The following is an 8,943-nucleotide window of genomic DNA, read 5'->3' on the forward strand; positions in this document are numbered from 1 at the left end:
GCTCTGTACAAATCACTTGGACCGCCCAGCATTCCCTGATTTCCCTAGACACCCAAATATAGCAGCGGGGGATTTTTTTTGGGGGGGGGGGAGGACCTTACCCATACAAAAGGCCCCATTCCCACATGCCCAATCTTCCGAGGGGTAAAAGTAAAGGGACCCCTGGCCGTTAGGTCCAGTCGCGGACGACTCCTTCAATATACTTCTTTAAAGGTAAAGGGGGTAAAGGGACCCCTGACCGTTAGGTCCAGTCATGGACGACTCTCGGGTTGCGGCGCTCATCTTGCTTTATTGGCCGAGGGAGCCAACGTACAGCTTCCGGGTCATGTGGCCAGCATGACTAAGCCACTTCTGGTGAACCAGAGCAGTGCATGGAAATGTCATTTACCTTCCCGCCGGAGCGGTACCTATTTATCTACTTGCACTTTGACGTGCTTTCGAACTGCTAGGTTGGCAGGAGCAGGGACCGAGCAACGGGAGCTCACCCCGTCGCGGGGATTCGAACCGCCGACCTTCCGATTGGCAAGCCCTAGGCTCTGTGGTTTAGACCACAGCGCCACCTGCGTCCGACTTCCAAGGGGTACACCACAGGAAAAGTCCTCGGTGGTGCCATGTAACATGCTGAACTTTCGATCCTAACCCACAGTTCCCCATGTTTTTTCACCTCTGCAAAACTCACAGTACAGTCCTGCCTTGGAAGTCGGGCGGAATCCATTCCGGAAGTCCGTTCGACTTCCAAAACGTTCGGAAACCCAAGCACGGCTTCTGATTGGCTGCAGCCAATCGGAAGCCTCGTGGGGCTTTCGGGTTCCAAAATTAAACTGGAACAGTCACTTCTGGGTGTGGGGCGTTCGAGAGCCAAAATGTTTGAGAACTAAGCTGTTTGGAAACCAAGGTAGGACTGTAGTTCCTTCCTAGAGGTACATCGTATGCTCTAACACCTTTCTTTCTTTGTCCCAGTGGATCTTCCTGAAATTCCTGCCACCGCCTCCCTCTAGGCATTAACTATGTCCATAAATAGATTGCAGCCATGATGGGTAGAGTCAGTGCGGTATCTCGATTAGGGTGTTGGGATAGGACCCAGGAGACCAAGAAGCACAAATTGGCCATGGAGTCCCTGCCTCTCCTCCTAAGCAACTCCAACAAGGTTGTTGTAAGGATAAAACGGAGAAGGGGGAGAGAACCATGTCCTTGGAGGAAAGACAGGATATAAACACAAAACTAATCGTTTCCTGAAATGTTTATTCCCAGTGTCCCCTCCCAGTCTCCTTAACTATAACTACCATGTATATGTGACTCATATGATTGCTTCTAATTTTTGTGACCCTGATGTTACATATGTTTCTTGTAATTTTTATTTTTATTTACTTTAAGAGATGATGTTACTCTGTTAAAAAGTGATATCCTGATTTAAAACGTATTACAGTCAAACCTCGGTTCCCGAACAGCTCCGTTTTTGGAATGTTTCGGCTCCCGAACGACGAAAACCCAGAAGTAAATGTTCTGGTTTTCAAAACGCTTTTTGGAAGCCAAAAGTCCGACGCAGCTTCCGCTGAGTGCAGGAAGCTCTTGCAACCGATCGGAAGCTGCGCCTCGGCTGTCGAACATTTCGGAAGCCGGACGAGCTTCCGGAACGGATTCTGTTCGACAGCCGAGGTTTGACTGTACTAGGGGCTTACTCTGCTCACGGATTCTGCAAAATGCAGCGTGATGCTTGCAATAATAGTATATAGAATGATAATATATACAGGCTTAATTTTAAAATAAACTAAAAACAAAATATCATCATTATCCTGGGCAGATTTCCTATGTACCATTTAAGAAATGTTTCAGGAAAGAAACCCCTTCTCTCTACGACTTCCCTCTACAGCCTGTTCTGTAAGAAAGGGACCCAAGAAAGCTGGACCATCCCACAGGGAACAGAACCTGTGCAGACCACCACGCGGGAACCTCCCCGGAACCAGAGGAAGCTGGAGGGTGGAGCAAAACCCTCAGAGATGGTGGAACTTGTTACCCAGGTGAGGATGGATGGGTGTGTGCAGGGGCGTAGCAAGGTGGGGCAGAGGGGGTGGAGGGGGTGGGGGGCCCTGGGCAGCGCTCCTGCTGGGGGTGACACTTTGGGCGGTGGCCCCGCCCCCTGGGCTTTTTATTTTTTATTTTTTTCATTATTTTTCTTTTTAGGCTATTTTTGGCACTGCCGGGGTGGAGCCACAGGGGCGGCCAGCGAGGAGGGGTGCCACCCCCTCCTTGCTGGTCCGCCCCTTGCCTCTATGCCGAGCTCTGCTGCTGGCTGGCTTGCGGAGCCAGGGCATGGAGAGGGGCGGGCCAGCGAGGAGGGGTGACACCCCTCCTCGCTGGCCCGTCCCTCTCCCTGCCCCGACTTCCGCTCCGTAAAGGGAGCCCGGACGGTGGATTCGGGAGTCTTTGCAACCCGCAGAGACTCCCGAATCCGCCGCCCAGCACCCCCGGGGGTGGGGCGTCATGACGCACACACGCACCGCGATGCACCGCCCCCAGGGGTGCCTCTTGGCTTCCCGCCCCGGGCAGCCAAGGGGCTAAAAACACCCCTGGATGTGTGTGTGTGTGTGCCTGCTTTTAGCTGAGCAGTTGTCCCAGGTAGAACCAAGGTACCCCAGGGGGAAGAACCACAGCAAACCTGCTGATCACATGGGTGAAAATGTAAAGCACTATTATACCACCTCAAACAGTCAAGGTCTCCTCCAGTGAAACCCAGGAGCTGTTAATGGTGCTGAGAGTTGCTATTCCCCTCCTGGAACGACAGTCCCCAGAGCATTTTAGCAATCGATCCCTCTTCCTGGGAAACTCCGGGAGCTGAAGGCAGAGGGCCTTCTCGGTAGTGGCGCCCGCCCTGTGGAGCGCCCTCCCATCAGATAAACAACTATCTGACTTTTAGAAGACATCCGAAGGCAACCTGGTTTAGGGAAGTTTTTAACGTTTGATGTTTTATTGTGTTTTTAATATTCTGTTGGGAGCCGCCCAGAGTCGCTGGGGAAACCCAGCTAGATGGGCGGGGTATAAATAAATATATTATTATTATTATTATTATTATTATTATAGCTCTGGGAGGGCAATAGCAGCTGTCAGCACCATGAACAAACTACAGCTCCCAGGATTCTTCAGAATTTCCCCAAAAGCGTTGTCATAGTTTTTTTTTAAATGCATAGTGTGAATAAGGCCTCAATTCCATCATATTTCCACTCCGGAGCTTATAGTCGGAGGGTCAAACGGGGGCCAGGGGAGACGGCCAGCAGGGTCTGAAATATAAACATCTAGGGTTGCCAGGTCTGCTTCCAAAAAATAGCGGACAAGCAGTGGGGTTTTTTTTAAAAAAAATTAAATTAAATTATATATTTTCTTACAAACATTTTAACATGTATTAAAATACCATTTCATCATAAAGCTTTTGAATAAAAAGAAAATGTCCACTATTTTGTGAAAAAAAGAGTGAACATAATGTGAAAAAGTGGACCGTCCACTCAAATAGTGGACACCTGGCAACCCTATTAACATCTGCAAGGCAACCTTGGGAGTGAGGAACAGAGCTTGCGGGACAAAAGGGCAATGCGGTTAACCTGCCTTCCTTTCTCCTCACAGAACCCCCCATCCTCCGATGGACTCGCCGCCCATGACACTCCCCACTTTGAAGTGACCGTCGAGCGCTGCCCTCCTTCACAGCCCAGTGGTTAAGCCAATGCCCGGTGGGAACGGAGTAGGGGGAGGCCCCTCGACGGAGCCCGGTGGCCTTTCCCCCGACCCCAATTTCCCGCCACCCACCCAGGATTCCAACTGCAAACCTCCAAAGAATCTACCTCACCTCTGCTGGACGGCCAGCCCCTCAGCGTCCGGTCCAGCCGCCACCTGAGCCCTACTCCCACCCCAGTTCTCCCGAATGATCTATTTTTGATACAAATACCAAAACTACCTCAACCTGCCAGCCAACCTCTGGCTGCTTAAATGCCACCCACCCCCCTCTTGCCGAAAGGGAGAAGGGGTAGTGGTAGAGAGGTGGGGGACGGGACGGGACAGGGAGCAGCTTTCCACGGGCAACCGGAAGATTCCGGAACTTGAGGCAGCCATCTTGAGGCCAGAAAGCTTCTCATTCTTGGTTGCCTCAAGAATGGATGTGGAAGCTGATCTCCCCCTGCCCAGATTGTGCCGAAGCCAAACCCCCTACAAATTACCGGGGCTTTGGGGAGGTTGAGGCTCCAAAATTACTCCCAGATGAGTCATATGGTCCACTCGGGGTGGGGCGAGGACCGTCCCTTTCTGACACCTCCCACCCACGGTGCCTGGGCGCTCGGCACCAGCATACCAAATATCGCCAAACCAAAAGTGGGAGCAGCAGCAGCAGCGGACCCCCCCTTCCCAAATACCCACCTCCATCCTCTGTCATGAGGGGGTGGCAATGGGGTGGCACGCTTCACCCAAAGCCTCACATTCCTTTCCCCTTTTTCCATAGCTCCTCTTGCTGCTTCCTACAGAGTGTCTTTTTTGATATATATATATTATATATATGACGTCTCTATCCAAATATTTTTTAAGATGATACACAAAAGTTTGCTGAACTGCTTTCCAAAGATGTAGAGCTTTAACCGCGTGCGAGGACAGAGCCTTAGCATTTGACGTTTCTCAGAAGCGGGAGGACGGCGGCCCGCGGGGTGTTAAGGGGCCGCTGTTAGCCCTCTGGAAACAGCCGCGGCAGCTGGGACCTCCGGCCCGACTGCCGTGGGGCTCTTCAGTTGTAAGGGGGAACCTATTTATTGACAGAACCAAAATGTCCCACACCCAGATTCTGGCTGTGGGCGGATTCCCTCGGTCCCCTGAGGGAGACCACCCAAGATTTGGTTGGAGGCTCAGTAATTTAGCTCTCCAAATTACTCCCAAACCAGAATTACCTCCAGAACCTCCCTTACAGCTAAAGAGCCTCGACCGTGAGGGCGATCTTAGTGTGTCCACATCAGGGGACCAGACACTACGGTTACACCAGCGCCTTCCTCCTTTTCTTCTTTTCCTTCCTTTCCTGGCCTCTTTCTCTTTTCTCAGACACCAAAGCCGGCATATCAGGATGTGGCGGAAGCTTAGCTCCATCCTCCTCAGAAGGCTTAAAAAAAACAAAAACAACGGACGGGGTTTTATCTCGAACCGGAAGCTCAGCCATGAAGTTCACAGCCACATAAGCCCAACACATCTCTCCTCTTCTCCTTTTTATTGTTTGTAGTGGACTATGCTCAGCATTCCTCTGGCTGCCAGAGAGAAAAGAATTGATACTCTTAATAAGTACACAAATGCTACTCCTGCTCAGAGCATACCAGTTGAAGTTAACGGGCATAACCGGTTCAGAGCCATTAATTATAATGGGTTTACTCTGAGCAGGGCAGTCGTAGCCTCAGCGTTAAACATTTAGGGGTGGAAACCTGGAAACTGCATGTACAGAACTTGATTGCCAATGAGTTGGTGGCTTGATCGATAACACTGATCTATTGACCGATTGGTATCAGGGTCTCTGACCATTGAGTCTCAGGCCTTGGTGGCCCTCCACTTGTACACCACTAAAGCTATCCTCTCGCCTTCGGGCCACCCCAAAGTACTCTCCAAATTCTGCCGGTTCACAATTTTAGCTTGGCTTCAACTGCCGTCCTTGCTCCAGCAGGGTGACATTCTTGACGCTCAAAGAGGACAACCACCCCACCTATTCTCCAAGCAGCTCAAGGTGGCAAACGTGGTTCTCCTACCCTACCCATTTTATCCTCAAACAAGCCTGCGAGGTAGGTTAGGCTGAGAGAGATTGGCTGGCCCAAGGTCACACCCACTCAAGATTCATGGCTGAGCAGGAATCCTGGTTTCGTGGGTCCTAGGCCAAACACCTTAGCCACTCGTACTGTAGTGGTGGACATACGTGGTCGAGATGATCCCAGCAAAAGCCCCCTAAGCTTTGTCCGTGTGAACATTGCTTCACAGTGCCCAGGCTGGTGTCCTTTCCATCTGTCCTTTCCTTCTCTTCCTGATTTTGATTGTCAGCTCTTTCAAAACAAAGAAAAGCACAGTCGGCCAGCGTTAGACTGTATGTGAGAGAGAGCGCATGTCCGAGTGACCTCGCAGTTTGCCTCACGCAGGTGTGACTCTCTCTGGTGCGCTTGCGGAAAAACGAAACCCTGTCGACCCAAAGTTTTGTGTATGAGAGGAAAAGAAAAAAAAGTACCGTTAGGTAGACGTTTCCTAAAGCTTTGCTGACCCCCTCTTCCCCATTTTTCACCCTAGTTCCTTCTCTAGGAATGATAACCAAAATATCCCCCTTACTTTCCCCCCTTCCCCTTTCCCCTACCCCCCCCCCCAAATATTGAAAAATATTAATAATACTCAACCTTTTTCTTTTGGATTATTTTTAGTGCTTTAGGCAAAAATGATGTCTTTTCCTAGTTGACGAGAGTTGAGATTTCCCCACCTCCCTTTGATAGACGAGTGTCCCCCAGAGAGCGGAGACACACACAGTGGTTCTACGGGATCGCCAGAGGCAGACAGGAAACGGGGAGCTTTCCAACAGCACCCCACTTCCTGTCAAAATTAACTGCCCAATCAAAACGGGCCCAACCCAGAGTCTGCTGTTCCTCCTTTTTTTTCTTTTGGTTTTTACATAAGCCACCGTTACCCACCTTGATTCAAGCATAACCAAAGGTGGTTTTCAAAACCGTTGCAGCTGATCTTCAAAGATGCCCATTGGTGGTCCAATTTCTGGTCACATGGGCACACGTTTACTATATAGCTTTAAGAAACCACTCGAGTGACTCCACTCGCGTCCCTGTGGCTGGCGGGGGGCTGAATCTGCCCCCCTTCTCTTCATTTCACATTATTCCAACCATAAGCTCATTTTTTGTGTCGGTTTGTGCAATTCTTTCTTTCCTTTTCTTTTTCAATGGAGCCTGCATTAAAATCCGTAGATATTCTACTAGCAGGCAAAAACCCGTGCAGAAGAAAATGTAGCTAATGGGCTTCTTATTTTGGAAGTGACTTTCCCAAATATAACGATGAACTCTGGGATTTCGCTTTCTCAAACACACACATCCTTGTGTGCAGAATTTGGAAGAGGAGATGCGTTTCAGTTTGTGTTCTGGTTCAGGAATCGCGAATCGGGTCGGTCCGTGTTAAAATGCCAGCTGAACTCATTTCTCTGAGCCCTTTCCTCACATGCAGCTCGGCTCGCTCTTGAGATCTACTAACGTCAGGTGAGGTCTGGTAAGAAGCTACAAGGCGACTTGAGTGGCAGCCAATCCCGCTTCTAAGAAATCCCCACCCGTCCCAGAAGTCACGCCCCCTTTCAGGGTTGGTGCCCACCACCCTCGTCAACCAGACTGGACTCCTCACCAAAGATGCCCCCTTTTTAATTGAGATGTCAAAAGTAGCTGCCCAACCCAAGTCTTTGAGATGCTTGTTTCCGGAAACATTGAACAGAAGGCTTCTTCCACCACTTGACTTGGCAGCCCAAGGTAGAATATTCGGTCCCTAAGCTTTGCACACCACTGTCTCCTCTACAATCTTTCCATTGCTACCCTTGACAGTTCCTTCCTCGGCGGATCCGCTCTTACAACAGCCTTACAACTTCTTATCCATTCATTGCCAGTGGCGACACTGAATGACAGATCTCTGTCCTATTTCGACATATCTCCTTAAAAACCTTTTTTCCGGAAAATATTAAACTTCCCCTGGGTGGGGAATCTGCATCCCTCCCGACATTGCTGGACTACAACTCCCATCAGTCCTAGGGCTGGGGCTGATGGGAGTTGGGAGTCCAATGACATATGGAGGGTCTTCTCTCCTCCGCCCAAGTTTCCCCAGGCTTAAGCATGCAGAAATGTTCTGTTTGCAGCCTGATCCTGCACAAGTTTTCACTCTTGGGTGCAAGCCCCACATTTCAGTGCAACTCTCAAATACATGTGCAGAGCAAGGTTTCCCAAACTTGGGTCGCCAGCTGTTTTTTTTGGACTACAACTCCCATCATCCCTGACCACTGGCCCTGCTAGTTAGGGATGATGGGAGTTGTAGTCCAAGAACAGCTGGGAACTGATGTTTGGGAAACCCTTGTGTAGAGGATGAAAATCACAGCCATCATCTTCCTTCTCCCCCATTGCCCAGTTACTTCTTGGCTTCTGAGTTTCTCAGCATATTCATATCTATGATTCAGTAATCGTAAACCTAGTGGCGGTTTTTACATTTGAAATTTGCTTTAATTAAGAGCTGTGAAGCTGTGATGAATTCATCACTACTCCAGCATATTTGTTCATACATGAGGCTCCTCCTACCACAAAGAACACAATGTTCCCCATGGTTGTAAAGTTAACGCACAAAACTATTGCTTCTTACGGGAGATACACAAGAAACACTTTAGTTAAGCACAAAACATGCCCCATATTAAGAAACCCACATCCAGCATCACCCAATCTCAGCTCACTTTACACTATGGACAAGCCACTTTTCAAACTGTTTTTAACGTTCAAAACAACCCATCTCTTATAGAATTTTTCAAGCATCACCTTTTTGCACCTATTTAAAATATGGGAATTTTTGCTCCATCAGCTCATTACACAACTTTAAAATTACACACACACACACACACACACACACCATCTTGCAGCACAATTGTGGCCAAACATAAATGTGAAAAAATAACTTAAGCTTTCACATAGCTTTACAGTCCACAAAACCCATGATGCTGGGTTTGATGCAGCTTTAAAGACTACAAAACCCATGGCACAGCTCTGACGCAGGAACATGGGAAGCTGCCTTATACCAAGTCACACCAGCGATCCATCTAGCTCACCACAATCTATTGCTAGTTGGTAGCAGCTCTCCACCATTTCAAACCGAGTCTTTCACAGCCCTACCTGGAGAAGTTGGGGATTGAATTTGGGATCTCCTGCATGCCAAGCA

This window comes from Lacerta agilis, chromosome 17, assembly GCF_009819535.1.
Source record: "Lacerta agilis isolate rLacAgi1 chromosome 17, rLacAgi1.pri, whole genome shotgun sequence".
Lineage (NCBI taxonomy): Eukaryota > Metazoa > Chordata > Lepidosauria > Squamata > Lacertidae > Lacerta > Lacerta agilis.